The 17,700-nt window shown below is 42.6% G+C and overlaps 1 protein-coding gene and 1 long non-coding RNA gene across 2 annotated transcripts in view; one reads left to right on the top strand and one right to left on the bottom strand.

Annotated features, from left to right (window-relative positions):
- The window catches only part of LOC140701208 (uncharacterized), a 541,330-nt gene that overhangs the window by 468,194 nt on the left and 55,436 nt on the right, over nucleotides 1–17,700 (bottom strand). The window contains exons 8-9 of the mRNA XM_072976649.1: nucleotides 5,049–5,188; nucleotides 392–610 (exon numbers count right to left, since the gene is read on the bottom strand). The gene's annotated coding sequence lies outside the window, so the exon portion shown is untranslated. The remainder of the gene's footprint in view (nucleotides 1–391; nucleotides 611–5,048; nucleotides 5,189–17,700) is intronic.
- The window catches only part of LOC140701225 (uncharacterized), a 60,968-nt gene that overhangs the window by 43,074 nt on the left and 194 nt on the right, over nucleotides 1–17,700 (top strand). The gene's annotated exons all lie outside the window — the stretch shown is intronic.

Below are 17,700 nucleotides of genomic sequence, written 5' to 3' on the forward strand. Positions count from 1 at the left end.
GTAATCAATATAGGAAGTAAAGAGATAGTTTATGTACTTTTACTAGACAAGCCTCAGCGTCTGATATGCATTTGACCTACAGCACATCTCAGCTCAGTCCAGCCTCCTCCCCAGTGCTCCTAGCATCAGTGGCTTTGGCTACTTTCTTGGACAGCAACTCCAGGGTTCCCACCATGGTCCTGGCTGTAAAGCGGGAGTAAGTGTCCACACTAACCCTAAAAGGATCTCTCTGAAACAAAGGCGGATTCTCTTTGAAATGTCTGTAAAGCGGCGGGCTGCACCTCCCCTCCCCTTGGCTACAAGACAGACTTCTTCCTTGCTGATCCCTTTCTGGATGTAGGGAAGCAATCCGGCACACAGCCAGGGTGGACTGTCCTCCAGGTAAACTTACCTGCTCTCTGTGTCCAGTCTCATGAATTCCTCCTTCTCAAACGGGATGCAGAGGAGGGGGATCTTGTCCCCAGATTTCTTGGGGCCACCATCCAGCCACTTGGACTTGAGCAAGATGAAGAGTGAGTCAGTGAAGTCCTCGATCCTCTTCTCCACCACCCTGCAGTCCTCTTAGTTTGAAGGCAACGTCGGTGCGTGGCTGCTCGGCTACCTCCCCATGCTGCACAAAGACAAAAAGCTAAGAGTCATTAAACGAGGTGCCATAGAGCTCCTCTGCACGTGGAGCTTCTCGAAGGCCTTGGCAGAGAGACAGTCGGTAATGGTGACAAGGCCCACGACCTTGCGGTGGGTCTGGAAGATGCTCCACCCATTGTCGGGCACATAGTGGTGCCTGTAGTGGATACAATGTGTCCACTGGGAGCCAAATGGGCTGATATGGCTCACCAAGGTGAGTAGCTGATAGATGCAAAGAAATTCTCCTCTGAGATGATCTCTATGGATTGGACCACAACGGGACGAGTCTGGTGGTCCTCAGCACACTGCACGTAGTCAGGGATGCTCATGTTGCAGGCCCTGCCAAGAGGGGAGAGGAGATCGTGGTACTACTCTGCTGTGTGCTACGGGCCCATCTGGGTTGCTGTGACCTGGTGTGTACCAGCCAGAAGGCAAAGGAAGCCAAAGCAAATCCAACGGTACAGTTTGTCCTCAGAGTCTGCACATGGCCACTGTAGCTCGGATCACATTACCCAGCTTTTGGTCTAGGCTTCCTGCCTCTGCAGAGAAGGGTCACTTCTTATTTTCTATTTCCAAGCACCTAGCAAGGCCCTGATGCAAAGTCACTGCTCAAAAATGCTGAATAAAGAAATGAACAAAGGAAATGCTTTCCCCAACCCCCTTCAGCAGAATATAAAGAAAAGGACCACAGTAGGATCAAAAGATCTGGATTTCTATCCAATTTATTTGAACTCTTAAGCTTCATAATAATGGATAAGAAAACTTGCCTTGGGGAAGAGTGTACAGTTCAGTGGTAGAGCACATGCTTAGCATGTACGAGGTCCTGGGTTCAAACCCCACTACCTCATTTTAAAAATGAAACAAATAAATACACCTAATTACCCAGCTGAAAATGTATTTTTTAATTCAAAAGTCTAAAAACACCTTGCAATTGACACAACATTGTAAACTTGACTATACTTCATTTAAAAAAAAAATCTTTGCCTTACAAGAATATATCTGGATTACGGATGTTTTCAAATGTAAAATGCCTAGGGTACCACCTGCATAAAAGGAGGTGACTGTACAAATGTTCTATCCCTCCTTTATGAGATATACTTCCTTTGGGTGGGTTATAAACTCTCAGAGCTAATTTTCTCAGATTAAAAATATAAATATTACCTGATTCTCAGTACTGCTGAAGAATCAGATAACCCTAAGAAAGCTTCTGACACACAGAGATTACTCAATAAATGTTTGTTGAATGAATGAATAAACAATCAAAGTGAATGCTGCTCCCTGCCACAAGCCATCATAATGGTACTGCCTGGAAATCCCAAGCCCACGTTCACCCGACTCTGCACTAACAATGTGGGATACCTGGGCAGGCTTGTGTGCTTCTCTAAGCCCCAGTTTAATCATGAATAGAAATAAGGGCAATAACACAAACCTCAAATTGTTAGTGAGTCAGTAATTAATTGTACCCCAACACTGCAAGATGGAACCATTAAGAAAACTGGGCAAAGTGTCCACATGCCCTCTCCATATAATCTTTTACTACCACATGGGAATCTACATTACATCTCAAAATAAGAAGTCTAATATTTTAAAGAGGTCATTGAGGTTAGGTGAGCTCACTGTCTCAAATAAAGAACACACAGTACAAATAGGACAATGCCCAGCCCATGAGATACACTCAGTTAAAATTCCCACTGAACCCACTAGTCCCTCCAACTTCAGAGCAAGAGGATGGGTCCTCGTGGCAACAGGCCGCAGCACCTGAAGCTAACAAAGCTAATGGTGTCCACTTAAAAGAGCCCCTGTCACCACCCTTGTTCTAATTTTCTATTTGTAATCTTTTTCTATTCATTAAATTGAAACTCCCAATTGCATAGAATTCTTACCAGATATCATGATGGCAGCCCTTCAAAACCTGACCACAGAGATCATGATGGCAGCCCTTCTTGGTGAAACAATAAAATGAAGAGCCATTTCCACAAGACCTCTGTGTAAATCTACTAGGGAACTTCATCCTGGACTGAGGAAGAGGACTGGGGAGTAGCGGGTAAACTGGGGCACAGAGAAATAGGGGCCACCTGTCCCACGATGGACTTTAGACTCACCCTCACCCTCCAGGAACTTCAAAATACACACAGACAGAGTGCTATGGACAAGAATTTTTTTTAAACAAATCCCTGAATCCCTAGCAGATCTTGTTTCTACCGAGACACAAATGGCTTATGTGTATAATGTTTCACAGAAGCCTTAAAATATTATCACCCCAACTTGACCCATCAAGAAACTGAGGTAGAGAAGTTTATCACATTCTACAAGATTAGAGAGAGGCCACGTCAGACACCGTATTTAAATCCAAGTCCCTGCTCCAGTGCTCACACTAGAAAATGTCACATACTGCCTCTTTCCTGCCCTCTCCCTGCAATAAATCCCTGAAGAGTCATTTCTGTGTCACCTGGAATCAAACTCACATCAATTTTTCACAAAGAGCTATGTAACTCCTTAGAGGATTTATCAAAATCTAAAGGGTTGGGTTGATAAGAGAAATTTGCATGTTCTGTTTCTCAAAGGAAACATGGCTTTAAAAGAAACTGAAAAGTACTTATCTAGTCTAAGCCCTCATTGTGCACAGAAAGAAACGGAGGCTCAGAGGAGAAGAGGAAAGGGCGTTATTAAGAAATATTGCCTCAGCGCGGCACCAAGCCAGCCCTGGGCCCTTCTGGGGGAGGATCTGGAAGGCCCAGGAGAATGAGTGTTAGAAAATAGAAAGAGAAGAAGCATATAAGGCCCCGTCTCTACACCACCATACCATGAATTTCCACCAATTACCCAGTATGGGTGCAGCCAATATTAAGGTTGTCTGAACAGGTTATTGAAACCTGGAATTCTCAACCATAGTGGAAATTCCAGCATTTACTGTGCTTTTTTCCCAGTTCAAGCATCAATTCAGTGGGCACTCTGTACCAGGGACTACACGAGGCCTGGAGTTCTCCCAATTACAAATCTCTATTACCACGTGTGCAAAGCACATAAAGGCCAGCAGAAGAAAAGTGCCCACAGATAAGATGGAATTACTGAAACCGAAAGCAGCCAAAGAGCATATATTACTAGGAAAAACGGTGCTCCTAGAAATGGACTCATGGACATAGAAAGCAAACTGTGTTTAGCAGGCAGGAAAGGGGGGATTAACAGATACAAATTAGTAAATATAAAATAAATGACAAGGACCTGCTATATAACACAGGGAACTATATTCAATTTCTTGTAATGAGTTATACTAAAAACAATCTAAAACATATGTATATACATATGCATATGTTTATAACTGAATCTCTGCTCTACACCTGAAACTAACATTGTAAATTGACTACACTTAAATAGAAAATAATTTAAAAAATAAGTAAAAATAAAAGCAATGCCGTTAAGAAAAAATAAAAGAACACTCTAATCCCCTTAGCTGTATGTGGTGGAGAATTCTGGTTGCAAGCACCAAGTCCACTGGATCACTCCAGCACTGGCTGTCACTCTTTCTGACCATCAGAGAGTCCCTTGCTTCACTGAGGTTACTTTTCTCTTCTGTGAAAGAAAGGCTACAGCTGCAACTAACGATGTATAGAATCTCATCATTCACAAGCCCAACAAGTAGTGAGGACTTCCCGTGGGCCCGGCTCTGGACAGAGGAAAAGATAGGGTCCGAGATATATTCATGGGTAGAAGAAGTTTATGCCTTAAAGACATTAATTCTTCCTGTTTTGATAGACAGATTCATTGCAATTCTGATTAGAATTCCTACCAGATTTTTCTTGGAATGTAACAAGTGAATTTATGGTCAAGAATAGCCAAGAAATTTCTTTAGAACCACCACTGGGGAGGGGTGGATAGGTCATTAATTTCCACTGCTCTTTCTGAAGTGATAAAAACGTTCTGGAATAATAATGGTTGCACAACTGTGAATATGCTAAAAGCTGCTGAATTTTACCATTTAAATGGATGGACTTCATGGTGTGTGAACTATATCACAATAACGCTGTTATATGAAAAAATATTTCTTGAGAAATATTTTTCTTTTTATACCACTACTCTGTCCCACAATTTAAGAAAAACAAGAAACCAATACAAACCAAACTCTGCCAGGAGCTCTTTAGGACTGCAATATCCCTGGGTCTCCAAGGCCTCTGGTGGTGCTGTTCCTGTTAACACACACTAGCTGGGCTGGGCAAGTTAGGGACTGTAACGATCTTTTAAAAATCGACGGTCACACGTTTCACCCTTGGAGAGGGAAGGAAGGAGGATATTACAGCTTCATGCCTTCAGCTCATTTTTAACAGAACCAAGCCCTGCTTGCACCACTGTAATCCCTCTCACTATAAAAACACGTGACATCAACAAACATCGCCATCATAACACCTGAAAGTGTTCAAGGTACTTACCTGCGGCAGAAACACTGAGGGAGGAGACAGAAGCTTGCTCAGCACTCATGCTCCGTTTTCCCGACTCCACCAGGTGAAGCTGGGCGATACAGCCAGAGGCTCTCAGCCCGGGGAGCAGCACACACGCCACTGAGCTGGTCCTGAGGGAGGGTGAAAGGGAAAGGAGGGCAGCCCCTGGGGGGAGGGAAAGCGGGGGGGGGGGGACGCGGGCTGCAGGCCCGCTCAGAGGCCAGCCCGAGACCCAGCCACAGCCGCCCTCCCCGTCCGGGTCCGCAGTCCCCGCCCGCCCAGACACAGCCCTCCCAGGGGCGTGAATAGGCCAGCGGCCAAGGAGAGGAAGCCAGGGAGGAGAGGACTAGCGGGCGGGAGAGGTGAAGGGGACGCCAGCCGCGGACTGAGGGGTTCCGGCTGGGTGAGAGGTGGCAGGTGCACACCTGGCCCTGGACAGCTGTGGCCGGGGCGCCGGGGCAGGTGGCGTTGTGAGAGGGGCTGGCCTGGGCAATTCAGCTGAACACAAGCTGACTGGCGCCCTGGGGGACTGTGACAGGCTGACCGCCCTCCCGCAGCCGCCTGATCCCTTTCCCGGGAGCCCCCCACCTTGCACTTCCACAGTCAGAGGCCCCAGCCCCAGGCAGGAACCAAAGGCCTAATGGGCCACAGAGTTGAGAAGCCTTTGGGCCCGATCCCCGGCTCGGATATGGAGCTTCCAACCAGCGGACCACCTGGCACTACTGCGCATGCGCAGGAGGGCCAGGGATCCTCTCTGAGTTCTGTGAGAGAAGGTGGGACAGCGAGGGAGGTAGAAGATGGGAGCAGGTGGAGCAGAGGGGAAAAGTGGAGGGATACAGATGGACAGGATGAGCAGAGAGTAGGGAGGGATATGGAGAGGGGAGGGTGGTAGCGGTGTTGGAGAGAAAAAGCTTAACCTCTGGGGCACCCAGAGGTGGCAGACCTGCCTCGGTACCATTCTGTAACCCTTCAAGTCCCGCAGCTCAAGTTTTACCTCCCTGATCCAGCCCTCCAACCGATGATTCTGCAGAAGCCCTATGGGGATCACACCCATTGCCCCCACGCGGACCTGGGTTTTCTGTTGCTCTGAGAACCAAGCACCTGCAGGTGTTGTCGCTCAGAACTACCTTGGGAAAGGTACATAATCCCCTTTTACACGCTGGGAAACAGGCAGGCAGGATCACTGCCTTAGCTCCACTGTCCCAGGTGTTGGGCTGGCGGGGAGCGGGATGATACAAGATCAGAGCCCCAGACAGAGCAGACTGCCTGAGTGTTGGTGCATAGTCCCCATATCTCCTTGGTAAACCATACCCAACCCTAGTGGAAACATCAAGGGCTCACAGTAGTTCCCTGGGTGTGGGAGAGCTGTCCTCATGTGAAGGAAAAGTCCAGCTGGGCTAACAAGCTAAGTCACAAATCTAAGTGTGATTAGTGTCGGTTTAATGATCTGAATTCTGCTGGGCTATCTCATATATCTGAAGTTTAGTGTCAGTTTATTGGGCTAACAACCTAACTCGTAATTCCTTGCTCAACAAGTGTCAGTAACGTGATCTATTACAAATTTATAAGCTCCAGTGTACTGATTCCTTGCTTTTTGTTCTTTGAGCTTTATTGGCTAATACCCCCTTACTTGTATTTAAGCCTTTAAAACCTCATGTGCACGTCTTGAAGGTGCTCAGAATTTCGGAGCAGGAGCCCCTCTGAGCCCACCGGCATAATAATTCTGAGTACTCCATCACTCAGATTGGTGCTTGTTTCTTGGCTGGCCTGTTTCCATAACACTCAGCTCCAGTGCCCAGCTTTCTAGGTAGATAGGAGTGTTACCAAGTACAAATTCATTCTCTTCAGTGCAGGACAGGCCAATAAGTTTGGAAACAAGATGTTGGGGCATGGATTTGCAAGTTTCTGTAGACCTAGTTGGCAAACTAATGTCCTGGAAAACCATCTCCCCAAGTCACAATTCAGGCTCCTTTCCTACGTGCTTGGTTGTTACAAACTTCTTAGTGTAAAAATTCCTTATTGTTAGAATCCTTTCTTCTTGCAGCTATCTGCGTGGGTCAGATCCCTGTAAACCTCCAACAAAAGAAACGTTATTGTCTATTCTGCAATTTGCTATCTTTTAATGAATGAAAAAGTGTTAAATATCCTTAAAGGTCAGAGCCTTCAGAATAAGCTCTCCTGTGTATTTCAGGCTCTAGGCAACGATTTTTTACAAGCAAGATGAAGCCTAGGAGACAGAGCATATGGTTAAAGTCAAAGGAACAGATCTAATATGGAGTCAGATTTTTTCTGTTCTATTACCCGGGCAGAAGCCACTTGAGGATTTAAATCTCTTTAAGTTAAAAATAACTAAAATTTTAAAGGAATTTACATACATAGGTGGGAATGTGCAAAGCATATCTGGAGAAGCACCCAAAGGATAGTAAACAGTGGCATCTCCAGACAGGGCTGAAAGAACAGAGGATGAGGGAAAACTTCTTTCAATTGTGTATTCTTGTGCTCTATATGAGTTTATTTTTTTTAACCATTTGCTTGCATTTCTTTTTCAGTTAAAAATTGTGTAATGGAGCAAAGGAGTAACTAGCTTAGCAAATACAGCAGCCATGGAATCACTAAGTCATCACTTTTGATTTAAGCCAGAAAGCATTTATTGACTCTCTCCAATGTGCTCAGTCCTGTTTTAAGACTTCTTTTATTATTATTATTATTATTATTATTATTATTATTATTATTATTATTATTTCTAGTACTATTACTATTACTATTATTTTATGAAATAATAACATGGTATACCTCACCCCTGCCCATGGCTGGTGGAAAACCAACTGAGTTTTTATTGAGTTGTTTTCCAAGGAGTAGAGATAAGTTTATAAACAGAACACATCTTCAGGGCAAAACAGGCAGTGTGCTTTACCAGCAGGCCAGACAGCAATGAAGGGTTTTCAACAGAGGCGCCCAGAAGCTGAGAGAGAAAGCCTCCAGGACACTACAAAAAGCTGACCAAACTGCCTTCTCCATGGCACTACTGAAATAGGAAAGAACAAATCTGACTCCATATTTGATCTGTTCCTTTGACTTTAACAAAGCCAAGTTAATATGCTCCGGTCTTTTCATGTGTTATGATGTCACAGAGGAAACGGACAGGTCAACAAGGAACCACTCTGCCGTGATCAAGGAGCCGGGGAAAGGGATGGGCTGCAAGATGTATGAAGCAGCCGCATCTGTGCCCGTGCTTCTAGGCAGGTATCCAAAATCGCCTCGACAAGGTGTCAAACATTTGTGCCCACGTCCTCATCAACAGACATGTATTAAAGACAAATGGAAACATATAAAAGGCCAATACCCTTGCTGGGTACACCGTCCAAAGTGCAAAGTCTCAGTTTGACAACTGGCCATCTCGGTTCCCTGGGATTCATTCTTGGAGAACCTTAAAAACCACTTTTCTGTCTTCAAGAACTGCTGCATATTTGTCCTATCTTTGGCTCAGTGATGCAGCACGTTCAAGTGAACTTTAATGTCTGCACAGATTTGACTGTCTTTCTCCAGGTTCATTTGTCCATTCCAATGAGGCCTGAGCTAAGTTCATCCTCTGTAAGGTCTATTCCCTCCAGGGACAGCTCATTGAGCCTGCAATTAAAAGCCAAGTGAACAAGACTGTCCTCAGCTAAAAAGTTCACCCACCCTTCAGTGTTTCTTAATCTCCTCTCCTGACTAATTGCAACAGACTAACACCTCCCTCACCAAGATAACCAACTATGTCATTTTGTCTCCCCAAAGAGAAAGTAAGGTCCATAAAAGAGGAGACAACTACATAGTCACCTCTGAATTCGTAGCATATAGAAATGTCAATAAATAGAACTATGATTATGGCTTCTTTCCTTTAAAACCTTTCAGGTTATTTGAATGAGACCTTGGAAGAGAGGTGTTTGCTGTCCAGTATCTTGATCCACAAGACTCTGGAGGCCTTTTTCAGAATGGCTGTTCACTGATTCATTCAAAACACAACTTATCAATCAAGGAGTAGCTGTGGTTTTCTGCCAGGAGTTTGTGGTCACTCTCATGCCAGAACAGCTTCAAACTATATCCTTACTTTGGATTTGTTATTTTTCCCCTCTTCCAACAAAATTGACTTTCCTTACTTTCTTGTCTTGAGGAATTTTTTTTTTCCTATTTCACCCTTTAGTAAACCAAGATCCTCAGGATGGGCTTGGCCCATAATATGAACCCCCATCCAACTCCTAGTGTGAGAGGCCTGGGGCTCACATCTTGCCCTCCTGTCAAGGCAACTGAAAATCAGTTCAGGAGCGAACTAGCACCCGAGGGATTCTAAGGCTCGCATATCTCCCAGAAACCCTGCTTTCTCATTTTTCTTGGCTTCTGAGAATTTCCCCTCACTTTCTTGACAATTAGTTGTGCAGCTTGAAAGATGAGGAAGGAAGGTTTTATTTCTTAATCAGCATTTTAAGGAACTTGTGTAATGAAACTTTTCACGAGTTTCTAGAACCCTCCATTGCCAAGATAGAAAACACACTAGACATTTTCTAAATTTAGCTCTCATGTGCATTTTTTCTTTGCTTTTGTTTTCTTAACTGTTAACAGACATTTTTTAATTAAAAAAATATAAGGCCCCAAAAAGGATAGAACACTGAAGGGGCAAACAAAATTAAAGGGCAAAGACAGAAAAATGATAACTACTCTAAAAATTTAATATAATACATACACTATGTATCAGATCAGCACTTCTCAGTAACAGCTAATTGAAACATGACCATGAGGTAAAATTACTCTCCTGTCAGGACATGGCCAACAGAAAAAACAATTAAACCAACAAACTAATATCCTAAGTCTGGCAAGGTACAGAAGGCTACAAGCTAAATGTGTCTTCTTCTGGAAAAGAGGGAGATACACCGGCTCTTTTCTGTGGAGCCTGAGCCCACGGGAGGACGGTGAAGTGAGCTCTGTAAGTACCCAATTAGCAAACTGAGTGATGAATAAATAGACGTGAGCTTTGATGACAGAGCTGATACTAATATTCATTTGTCCTGTAAAGTATGACTTCCGTTCAGTGATCAATACTTCGGAATCCTCAGGAGTTGACATTATGGGAAAATGCACAGCCTGGGCCCAGACCTCCTCTTTCATCTCGTGACACTGCACTTAGATGTCACAAGGACACCTCCAACTCCACCTGCAAAGAGCTGACTTCATGGTGCTCCTCCCATAGCCGTCCTGCCCAGGGCCTCTGGTAGGGGGATAAGGTCTCCATGCCTCTCCCAACTCAGGCCCATCACTCACAGATGTGAATGGACCCCTCCTTCAGGGCCCAGATATCCTCAGTCACCGAGTCCCACCACCCACACCTGAGCTACCAGATACTCACTGACACTCACTCAGCACTGACTCTGTGCTGGGGACCACGCTGCACACTGCAAACGTTATCTCACTGGATCTCCAAAACAGTCCTGGGAATTGGGTACATCACTGCTCCAATTGATTAGATAAATTGTTTCACTTCCTTGCGTGCGTCATTCAAACTGACACGGCTACTGAGCCACAAGCCTGGGCCTGAAAACAACTTGAAACTTGAACACTGCTACACCTCGCAGCCACCCTACTCTGACTCATCACATCACCTCCTGCCAAGCCTTCTAAATGTTTCTAAGCATTCTACAAGACAAAAGTGAACTACGAGATCACCCCACTCTCCTACTTAAAATCTGTCAATGATGGTCCACTGCCCTTAGGAGAAAGCCCCACCGGGCCTGAGCAAAGCCCAACGGCCCAGCATCCGCGTTCCCTGCGCGGCCGCGCCGCCTCACCCACTACGCAGCTCTACACGTGCCTTGTCTAGGACAAGGATGCTGACTCCGCACAACCCAGGGCTTGTCTCACTAGAACAATGATCATCTTCTTCAGTGTTCATCTTCTTCTTTGCTGACCCTCAGAAAAATGTTTTCTCATGATGAATCAATATCTTTTTCCTTATAACTTCCCATCATTGATAATGAGCTCCCCCCAAAAGAGAGAAGACCTAATTGTCAGTCTCCTTATCTGTAAAGTGAGAATAACAAGGAAATATGTGAGGTTTTATGAGAAATAATATTCATGTGAGGCTGAGGGACAATTCCATCATACAATAAGCACTCAATATGTGCTTAATTAATATTAATAAGAATATATTGCATCTAGCAACCTTCAATCAATGTTTTATGACATTGTCCAACAGACTACTGACAAACTGTTGGACGATCCCCTTTGAGCAGATCAGCACAAGCGTACTGGGAGAGGTAAGCGCTGACTCCAGTTGCAGCTGCAGCCATCCAGCACTATGGGGCGGGGGCAGTTTGCTCAAGCTCTTACATGTTGCTTGAGCATTTAGTTGTCGTTATTGATTAAAGACAGGTGTTCTTTAGTCAAAGCTCCTGAAACTTAAATCTTCAATGATTGATGCAAATTAGGTTTCAAGAACAATACTCTCACTAGAAATTATTTGAAAATCATAGTCTTAGCTACTCCGCACATCAAAAGGGCATGTTCTTAATGTATCTGACTAAATACACCAAAAGGGTTGTTTAAAAGAAATTACGATGAAGCCATCCTGAATAAGCTCCAGTATCATCTGCACAAAGCCCCACCCAAGGGTCTCATTTCACATTTCCACATAGGTGTTCAGGTAGCTTAACTTGGGTCTTGGTTTCTTATAACACGGGGTGGGGAATAGTTGTGGATAGATTTATGTAGCAAATATATACCTAGGGTTTTTGCTGTTAAGGACTTCTAGAAATAAGAAGATTGATATATAGTCCCACCCATAAGAAACTCAGCATTTCCATTTACAGCAGCATTAAAAATAAAATGAGAGATACATTTAACAAAAATTTACAAGATTTGTACATTGAAATATTTGAAGTATCACCAAAATAAATTTTAAAAGATCTACATATATGGAAGACATCCCATTTTCATGGAATGATAGACAATATTATTAAAAATGTTAAGACTCCTCAAAATGATCTACATATACAGTGGAATCCCTAGCAAAATTCCAGCTGACTTCTTTGCAAAAATTGAAAAACTGATCCCAAAATTCATATGGACGTGCAAGGGGCCCAGGATAGCCAAAACAAGCTTGCAAAACAAGAGTAAAGTTGGAGGACTCACTTTGAAGGGTAATAAAATTCTATAGTAATATGTCACTATGATACTGGCATAAGTTTGGATAAATAAATCTATGAGACACAATAAAAACCCAGGGGGAAAAACTTACACTTACAGACAGTTTTCCACAAGGGGGCCAAAAACACCCCATTGAAAGAATAGTCTATTCAACAAATGGTGCAGGGACAGCTGGGTATCTGCAGGCAAAAGAATCAATCTGGAATCTGAACACCCATATTTTATATAACAAATAAAAATTAAAACAAAATAGATCACAGACAGAAATGTAAAAATTAAACCTATAAACTTTCTAAAAGAAGACACAGTATAAATCTTTGTGGTCCTAGGATAGGCTTTGGTTTCCTGGATGCAATACCAAGAGCACAATTGATAGAAGAAAAAAGCAGATAAACTGGACTTCATCAAAATTAAAACCTTTTTCTTACAAAGGATATCATCAAGAAAGTGAAATGACGGGGGAAAAGGGTGTCTCAAGTCAGAGAGTGCGTGCTTAGCAAGAAAAATAAAATAAATCATTACATCTAACTACATCCCCTGTAAAGAAATTGTTTTAATGTTTAAAAATATATAGTGAAAGACAATGTGCAGAATGGAAGAAAAATTTTGCAAAGCATGTATCTAATAAGAGAGTAGCATCCAGGATATATAATGAATGCTTACAACTGAACAATACAATAAAATAGACCCAATTTTTAAATTTACCACGAATTTAGATACATATACAAATGGCCAATAAGCATATGAAAAGATGCTCAGCATCACTAGCCAAATCAAAATCAAAATGAGATCTCATTTTACACCCACTAGGATGGTTATAACCAAAACATGGACAATAACAAATGTCATTCAGGAGGCAGAGAAACCTCATATGCGGCCAGGGGAAAGGGACAATGGTGCAGCTTCTTTGGAGAAGTCTGTTATTTCCTCAAAAGCTTAGAGTTATATGGCTCAGCAATTCCACTCCTATATGTAGAGTCATCCCTCAATACCCTTGGGTGGTTGGTTTCAGGAACCCCACACCCTGGATACCATAATCCAAGGATGTTCGAGTCCCTTTACAATCAGCCATCTGGATCCATGTAGTGGAAACTACAGATATGGCGGGCCAAATGTACAGCCAACAGAATGAAAACATATTCTCATAAAAAATTTCACATCAATATTCATAGCAGTATCATTCAGAGTAGCCAAAAGTTACTAACAATATCCATCCATCAATGAACGGATAAACAAATTTACCAAGAATAGACCCACAAACTTTTGGTCATTGAAACTTTGACAAAGGAGGTGAGAACATACAATGGAGTAAAGACAGCCTCTTCAGCAAATGGTGTAGGGAAAACTGCACAGCTGCATGTAAATCATTGAAGTTAGACTACTCCCTCACAGCATACACAAAAATGAATTCAAAATGTGTTAAAGAATTAAACATGTAGACAAGACACTATAAACCTCTTAGAAACAACCATAGGCAAAACATCTGACATACATCTCAGCAATGTTTTCCTAGAGCAGTCTACTCAAGCAATAGAAAAACAACCAAAAATATACAAGAGGGATCTAATTAAACTTACAAACTTTTACACAGCTAAGGAAACCGTAAGCAAAACAAAAAGACAACCAACCTATGGAATGGGACAAAATATTTGCAATAAATGAAACAGCTAGGGGCTTAATTCCCAGAATATGTAAACCGCTTTTACACTTAATAAGAAAGAATAACAAACAATTCAATTCAAAAATTAGCAGAAGTCCTAAAGAAACATTTCTCCAATGAAGACGCACAAATGGCCAGTAGGCACATGAAAAAATGTTCAATATCATTATCAGAGAAATGCAAATCAAAACTGCTATCAAGTATCACCTCTCACTAGTCAGAATAGCCATCATTCAGAAGTTCACAGACAATAAATACTGGAGAGGCTGCGGAGAATTGGGAACCCTCCTACACTGTGGTGGGAATGCAGTTTGGTGGAGCCATTGTGGAAAAATATATAGAGGTTCATCAAAAGACAAAACCTTGACCTCCCAGGTGACCCAGCAATCCCACTCCTGGGCATATATCCAGAAGGAACCCTAATTCAAAAAGACACCTACGCCCCAATCTTCACAGCAGCACTATTTACAATAGCAAGACATGGAAACAACCGAAATGTCCACTGACAGATGGCTGGATAAAGAGGTTGTAGCATATTTGTCCAATAGACTACTATTCAGCCATAAAATAATAATAAAATAATGCCATTTGCAGCAACATCAATGGACATGGAGAATGTCATTCTAAGTGAAGTAAGCCAGAAAGAGAAAGGAAAATACCATATGAGATTGCTCACATGTGGAATCTAAAAAAAAAAAAAAAAGAAACAAAAAGATAAATTTATCTACAGAACAGAAACAGACACAGAGTCACAGAAACCAAACTATGGTTACCAGAGGGGGGAGGGTGTGGGAAGGAATAAATTGGGAGATCAAGATTTGCAGATACTGAGTATGTAAAGAATAAACAGCAAGTTTATACTGTATAGCACAGGGGAATATATTTAATATCTTAAAATAACTTATGTTTAAAAACAGTATGAAAATGAATGCAGGTATGTTCCTATTTAACTGAAGTGTTGTGCTGTAGACAAGTAACTGACACAACATTATAAACTGACTAGACTTCAATGAAAATATTTTTAAATAGACTAAAACCAAAAAAAATGGAAAAGGATATTATCAAACAAAAAGAATAAAGTACTGATGCAGGGTACAATATGGATGAACCTTGAAATTTTATGCTAAAATAAGCCAGACACAAAAAGCCAAATAGTGCCCTTTAAGGTGAACTGTATCTAAGCGTTTACTGTACTACTCCTGTAAATTTTCCGGAGATTTGAAATCTATCAATATCTAAATAAATTGTATTATGCATTAAAAACTTAAAACGCTTCCTCACAGGAGGGCTTTAATTATTAAATTTAGAAACGCATATAAAGCTCTTGGAACAACAATTTGCAAGTCCACACACAGTCACTGCTGTCACTGCCACTCAGAGGGTGGTGCCAGCGCTGATGAGAGCTGCCTCCACTGACTCCCCTGCAGAAAGGAGTGAAGGCCTGAGCTCTGACAGGCAGGGTGAGCGTGAACCTGAGTCAGACACAGCCACGTCCCAGACTCTGCGTTACCCAACTTTCTTAAACAAACTGCAACATGTAATGTAAACACGCTAGAGGGATGTATCTTACAACACAGGGAATACAGACAATGTTTTACAGTAACTATAAATGGAGCATTTTTGTACACCTGAAACTAATATCATATTTTAAATCAGCTATATCTCTATAAAAAATTAAAAAATATTTTTAAAATGTTATCACTTTAATATTCAATTCGGTTTTTATGTAACTACTAAACAGCTTAGAATATATAAAAGCATTTATTTGTGCTGTTTGTTTACATATTTATTTACATTCAGACTCTTGCTAAAAGAGAATTTAAACATTTTTTTAAACACAGCTTAACAACCATAACAACAAAAATGCAAAACGGAGAGTGAAGAGAAAATGGACATTCAATACTTAAGTGAAACCAGGGGGAGATAAACTCGTAAAAATGGATTCCATGAAGTCAGGGCAAGTGTTAAAGGCCGACTAGAAATTCAGCTGTAAGATTCTTGGCAGCTAAAGCAAAAAGATGATGGGGCGGGTGGTAGAGCATGTGCTTAGCGTGCACGGGGTCCTGGGTTCAAGCCCCAGGGCCTCCACTAACAGATAAATACATCTAATTACCTGCCCCCCAAAAGAGCCCCAAAGAAAAGATAAAGAGAAATTTCTTTCCCAAAAAACTCTGATATTAAATTTGGATTAAATACTTAAATAAAAGATAAAAAGAAAAATAAAAAAGATAAGTGACACTGTGAAGGAAAACCCCAGCTCGGCTAACAAGCTAAGTCACAAATCTAAGTGTGATAAGTGTCGGTTTACTGATCTAAGTTTTGCTGGGCTACCTGGTAAACCTGAAGTTTAGTGTCAGTTTACTGGGCTAATAAGCTAACATGTAAATCCAAGGACAACAATTGTCAGTAACGGGATCTGTTCCAAATTGATAAGCTTAAGTGTACTGATTCCTTGCTTTTTGTTGTTTGAGCCTTATTGGCTAATAACCCCATACTTGTAATTAACCCTATAAAACCTCATGTGCACGTCTTGGAGGTGCTCAGAGCTTTGGAAAAGAAGCCCCTCTGAGCGCGCCAGCGTAATAAATCTCAGTACTCCAACCCTCTGAGTTATTCTTTTTTCTTGGCTGGCCTGTTGTTTCCATAACAACACAAGCGATAATGCCCATGAGATAAATCTGCGGAGGCTGCTGTCAGGTCCCCATGTCTCACGTAGGAAAATCTGAAACATCTTTCTCACCACTCAGAGTCATCATAAGCCCACCCCACACCTCCCGCCGTTAAATGCAGGAGCACAGGTAGAGCCCGACCTTTGCTGTCTTTGTGTCATCACAGTGAGACAGGATGGAAGGGGAAGAGCACAGCCATTCAAGGAAGGCCACAGCAATTAACATCAAAATGTTAAAGGATTCAACCCCCAATAGGCCTTGAGGCTCAGGATGAAGAGATTTAACTTCTAGCAGATCTTGAGATTCAGTAAACATCCATTGTAATAGTAACGTGGTGAATAACATGCCCCAGGCACATGGCAGTCCCAATGATAGCCACAAAAGGTCAAAGGGTGGGAAATTGCCAACTCCCTGGGAATCCCAGCCCCTTGCCCTAGGGCTGGCCCTTCTACTTATTAGCATATGAAACCACCAAGCCCAAGAAAACAAGCAACACAGCGCCACCTCGCGGTCACCACTCTCTCTCCCTCTTTGGGGAAGGCCCAAAATCTGTGGAGTGTGTACCTACTTCTAATATGAGCATCAAACCCCCACACATCTTGACGTTTCTCTTGCATTTCAATGTATCTCTCTGAATAAATCTACCTTTACTCAACACTGGCTTGCTCTTGAATTCTTTACTGCATGAAGTTAAGGAACAAAATCTGGTGGGGCACATCCCAGGGGCTCAACGAAAGCCTGGGACACACCCCGTCTCATGCCCAACGTTTTTTATTCTTGTATCAACAGGACTGGGCTGTGAAGCGAGGTCTGAGGCCACAGCTAAGGGACAGGATCAGCCTCCAGGGCTCCAGTTGGTGCGCAGTCTCTCCCCCAGCATGGGTCTTGGGGTCTGCCCAGTTCTCTGTGTTTCTCTGTTGTGCTGACTCCCCAGCCATACAGCATACTCCTAGGCCTGTCCCCACAAAACCCCTGTCTCCAAAATACAAGCACATCTTGTCACAATCCTCTTGTTCAACAAGGAAATGTACAGCCCACTTTTTTTCCTCCCCAATAAAGTACCCAACTGTCCTCGCTCCCATCACACCACTCTTTTCTTAGTGAGAACTCTGCACTCGCCACACCCCATCCTGAACAC

This window comes from Vicugna pacos, chromosome 14, assembly GCF_048564905.1.
Source record: "Vicugna pacos chromosome 14, VicPac4, whole genome shotgun sequence".
NCBI classification, from domain to species: domain Eukaryota; kingdom Metazoa; phylum Chordata; class Mammalia; order Artiodactyla; family Camelidae; genus Vicugna; species Vicugna pacos.